A 6000-nucleotide genomic window follows, 5' to 3' on the forward strand; every position below is an offset into this window, starting at 1 on the left:
CGAAACGACAAGCAACCACAATAAAATCAATTTTCTCTTCTTATGCCATATTGTATTGCTGCGCCACCACAGTAAATGTATAAGAGATGAGGCGCAGCCAACTTGTTTTGTCGAGGAAATGTAAGCATCCACAACAAGTTTGCCTTATTAACAGTTTTATTATGGGTTTATAGCTAGTTATAAGCATTTTTTGACTTGCATTACCTTACCTTAGTATCGCGTAATACCATAATAAAACATAGGGTAATGATTAACACTGCAATAAAACCTTTATAAAATTTAAATAAAATAAAGCTGCTTTAGAATTGTTACTTGGGATGTGCACCTCAGTTGTAACTGGCGCAGACATATCTCAAGTATCAATTTTAAGTTTTATTACGTTCCTATAGTGGTTTTCATGATCAATTTTATAAAACCGCTAATAAAACTATGAGCTCCACCAGAACTGATATAAAACTGCCTTTTGAAGAAGCCCACTCCACAGAATATTTTCATAACCTCTATAAGAATCAGGTTATAAGCTCAAGTAGTCATATCATGTTCTGCTGAAAGCAGCAATAAAATCGATTAAGCTTTCGCTGCTTGACAGCTACTGCCATAATTTAATAAAGATTTTCGCTTTTCGCTCTGGTAAAAGATAAATCGGTTTGCCAGTTTTGTCAACTTGAAAATACATCCGTGAGCAGAAAAGTTAAAGTTTTACTGTCAGATCATTCGGATCGGTTTGGGTTATAGCGACCATAATAAAATATCCCATAGAATAATTATTAAAATTTTGTGCAATGTTAGTTCGTTTGTAGCATATGCACATTTAATTTATACGCATACGCCATTGAAATTTAACTATTTTCGAAAACTGGTTGTTTGAACAAAATAAATGTATTTAATTAGTCAATCTGAATTTCTAAAAAAATCATTTTAGTTGCTTCCTGTGACAGTAAAACTGATTGATAATAATTTTCTTTCTGCAGACCACTTTCCTTTAATGAATTTTTGTTTGCGAGCTAAAACAAAATACTAGAATATGCCAATATCGCCTAGCATAAAAAATGATTTTGAGTTTCTGAGGGGGAGGAGTTGTTCATGGGTGGTTTAATATACAAATTTTCTTCACAGTAAAGTAGAAAACAACTTCCCCCATTGCTTAGTCTGGTAAAATAAAGCGGATAGCATTAAAATATTCGCCATGATTATATAACATTCCGCCGAATACCATTTTGCGGAACAGTACTTCTCGGTTGACCATAACGCGGAATATAGAGTTTCGCGGAATACCATTTCGCCTAGATTCACCTAGATAGAGGTGATCTCTGCGGGGGGCTGCAGTGGCCGGCGCTTCCGACGATGGGTCGCCGGTAACACGCGCGGCCTGCGGCCGTCTCGCCCTGAATCATCTAGTGTTACTATTGATAGTTTTTGGTGATCTTGTTAATGACTAGTGTTTTATGGAAGAGTCTAAACTTTGTCGAGTTCGATTAATTTTTGACGTACACAAAAATTTCTGTTTTATTTGTATGAGAGTCCTTATCCCCCTACTACAGGGGTGAGGGGTCTAAAACCATCATAAAAAATTCTTGCCTCCAAAAACACCCACATGCCAAACATGGTTCCAATTGATTGATTAGTTCTCCAGTTATGAGGAAATCTGTATTTCATTTGTATAGGAGCCCCTCCTAAAGTGGGGACGGGTCCTAATTCACCATAGAAAAAATTCTTGCCTCCAAAAACCTTCACATGCCAAATTTGGTTCCATTTGCTTGATTAGTTCTCGAGTTATGAGGAAATTTGTATTTCATTTGTATAGAAGCCCCCCTCTTAAAGGGGAGAGGAGTCATAATTCCCCTTCTAAAGAGGGCAATTCACCATAGAAAAAAATCTTGTCTCCAAAAATACCCATATGTAAATTTTTTTCCATTTGCTTGATTAGTTCTCGAGTTATGCAGATATTTGTGTTTCATTTGTATGGGAGACCCCTTCTTAGTGGAAGAAGGGGTCTCTAACCATCATAAGAACCTTCCCTGGCCCCAAAAACCTCTGCATGCAAATTTTCCCGCCGATTGGTTCAGTAGTTTTCGATTCCATAAGGAACATCCCGACAGACAGACAGAAATCTATTTTTATATATAAGAAGACTAGCTGACCCGACAAACTTCATATTGCCACAAATTAAACTGTGTTGTACATAAATCCTTAATCTCTGATGACCTTTATCACAATCTCGAGTTTTGCAAGTTTCGAAAGAGTTCATGGGTGTTTTATTATATAAATTTTCCTCGCAGTAAAGTAGAAAATAACTCCCCCCATTGTTTAGCCTGATAAAATAAAGCGGATAGTATTTAAATATTCGCCATCATTACAAACCATTTCGCCGAATACCATTTTGCGGAACACCCATTCTCGGTTAACCATAACGCAGAATATAGAGTTTCGCAGAATACCATGAAAAGTGAAAAACCTTTCGCGGGTTTCTGTTTTATTTGTATGAGAGTCCTTATCACAGGGGTAAGCTGCCCATAAACGCATAACAGTCCCATCTGACTTTTCACCACTTTTGAGATAAACCTGGGAATCATCTTTAAATTAACTATTCTTTCAATATTTCAAACAAAAAAGTTATGTTTGTTCCCAAAATGTTGAAAAAAATATCAAACTATGTCAGTCCCATATTACAAATAAACGCATAACAGTCACAGCAGTAAAAATATATCAATAAGGATCTGCTTTTTTGGAAATGCCTGGACCGATTCAACTGCAATAACTACCAAACGGAAGATTTTATGGCCTAGAAGAACACTATTGAGGAGAATTTGGATCGGATGTACAGTTCGGAAGTTACAGTGGGAACAATTTCCGGAGTATATGGAACTTGAACATAGAAGCACCTTGAATCACAACCAACCCATCATGTGACAGTACACGCAAGTTGAAAGTACACGGATTTGCAAATCTAGACTATTGGTAGTCGTATAAAGTGTTCAAGACGTCAGTGGCCACGTCTAGACATGTCCGTGAATGTTCCGGATACCTCTAAGGGGATCAGTTTCTGAATTTAACTAAATACAACATGTAACATCTCTAAGTCGGTACTCGAAATTGCAAAACTAGTTCGAAATAGTTTATTTGTTGTCATATATAGTGTCCAGGATCACACTGGTCATACTCGGACACGTTCTGGGAGTGTTCCGGATACACAGGAAAACAACCAGCTTCTGAGTCGAACAAACCCCATCATGCGACCCCATTATAAACTCAAGATAACGTATTACAAATAAAATGAGAAATGGCCAGGAAGAGATTCGAGTCAAAAAGGATATTTTGAACAATTGAATTGAACGAGCACGTGAATTATTAAAATAACAACGACGCGTGGTCTTGAAAATACTGCCGAATCACCGGCAACACAAGGATCAAGGCATGCTGTGACTGTTATGCGTTTATTCTTGCTTATTTAAGCACAAATAAACGCATATCAGTAACTTCGGCAGTTTTTCTAAGTTTTGGAACAAATTTTAAGTCACATGTGAACAAATTGCTTGTAAAAGTATTCTGTTATGTACATTCAAGTGATTTTATGACGATTTGGACGATTTGTTTTCAAAATCGATTCAATAATCATGAAAAAATTGTCGCGGTTTCAACAGCGTTTTTCGAAGTTGCACGTTTTTGCAGATGTGACTGTCTTCCATTTATGGGCAGTAAGGGTCTCAAATCATGAAAAAATCCTGCCTCCAAAACCCCTCACATGCCAAAATTGGTTCCATTTGCTTGATTAGTTTTCTAGTTATGAAGATATTTGTATTTCTTTTGCATAGGAGACCCCATTTGCATAGGAGGGGGAGGGGTCATAATTCCCCTCCTAAAGAGTGGAGGGGTCTCAATTCACCATAGAAAAAGAATTGCTTCCAAAAACCTTCACATGCCAAATTTGGTTCCATTTGCTTGATTAGTTGTCGAGTTATGCAGAAATTTGTGTTTCATTTGTAATGGGGTTTTCTTCTTTGAGTCAGGGTGGCCCCAAAATTTACCATTATTGTCCACGTTTCTTTCTTTTAAAATTCATAACTTTTGAACCTCTGAACCGATTTGAATGAATTAAATTCCAAATGATAAGTATTTCGATGAGTTTTCAAAAAAATTTTGAACTGAAGTTCAAAGCCTTTTATGATCGCAAAAATATTGAAAACATTCGCATTTCATGTTTTCATGGTGTGTAAAGCAAAGAGTATCGCAGTTTTTATAATGTGGCGATAATACAATGGAGAATCATGGTTTTTATTTTTACTTGTACTAAAAGGGGCATTTTTAGCAATGAATTGCGTCTCTGGTTAGTTATCGCAGGCAAAGATAGAATACCATGCGAATCCATTGCATTTTCGCAATCCTATTTCTATAAAAAAAAGTGACTCAAACACTTAAATGTTCTCATACCTGTTTTCTGATATCTTATGTAAATAACTAGCTCTTGATTAAAAATCTAATGAAAGCATAAAAAACGAATACATTAAATGTTTTAAGTGGTTTTAAATGGTTCAAGGCAAAGTTACAGGTTACAGCGATCAGTTACTCTCACTTACGCTTATTGGACTATACTGATCAATAGCAGCAAAGTCTGTAAAAGTCATATACGTAACATTTGTACAGTTGGGTATAAGCTACTGGATAAGTTTCTGAATAGAGTACTATATTATTTTTGTATTTTCGCTGCAGTAAGGCTGTATTTTTTCATTGACTGAACGTTCGTTTGTTAACCAATAATAAAATTTACAAACCTTGAGCACCAGAAATTAAAAAAAATAATGCAGCACTCCGTTTTGAAAGATTATCGATTACACTCAGCTCTCCAAAAGTTCCATTCTGCCATCTGACATTTACAGATTCTGCTTTTAAGAGGCAATACGGTTCAATGAGCATAAGTGAGCGTAACTGGGGCCGGTAACCTTGGTTCAATGCTCCTCAAAAATGTTTTGGCAATCATAAAAACCTGAATTTCAGTTTAGTGTTTTTTTCCTGAAAAGCTCAAAAATATCTCTTATTTGGTAATAAAAATCAATAAAACTGGCTCAATGGTTCAAAAGTTATGAATTTTTAAGGATCAAAGTTTGACAAACCACTGTTCCACGCGGAGAAAGGATGTACCCGTTAGCGTTACGGTATAAGAAAATTTCACAAAGGATCATTGTGAAATATTAAAAATATGCGACTGGACTGGATGTTACTTTGCGTATTTAAATTACCATTTTATACCCATTTTGTGTATAACTACATACCACACATGTCATATAGTTAGCTATAGAATAAAAAGAAATATTCTCTGTTATGAATAAATTCATGAAATCTTCCAAATTTTCTTGCCACATGGTTGAAACGACAGTTTAAAAAAAAGTAGATAAAAATGAGTGCAAAAGGTACTCAAAATCGGGGGTACCCAAGATCGGGAGTAGATTAAATAAGGTGTAGATATAATCGCTATACCACTGTATTTTGAATAATAAACATGTTTATGGCGTCGCATTTGGAATGTAAAATTAGCCACTACCAACTATGTCAGAGGAATTTGTTTTATATCGAGGTTAAAATTGTATTATATCTAATTGTCTTATATCGCGGTAGCCCTGTACTGTTCATGTATTGAAGAATACATTCATAAATCACGTGAAAGTTTCAAAAAAATCTGCAATAAGATGTATCAAGATGAAGTGGTTTTCATACCGAAACCAACAATTCATTGCATTTTGTCTAAAACCCTAGTCTAAGACAATTGAGTCCAGCAGTTGCAGATTATTATTGCATTATACCACCAGCCAGCCACCGCCGATTTTTTAAACTGAAACTCATTTTTTTTGTTACAACGCTCTTCATGCTCACCGCGAGAAAACTCCATTCGACTATACCTAATAGGAAACTGTTTCGCATTCCTTGAAGGTTCCTTCAATGAACCTGGACCGCCATACTCAACACCATCCCAATCAACGGCATATAAAAACCATTTGAGGCACTTGT

This window comes from Sabethes cyaneus, chromosome 2 (genome assembly GCF_943734655.1).
Source record: "Sabethes cyaneus chromosome 2, idSabCyanKW18_F2, whole genome shotgun sequence".
Taxonomy (NCBI): Eukaryota; Metazoa; Arthropoda; class Insecta; order Diptera; family Culicidae; genus Sabethes; species Sabethes cyaneus.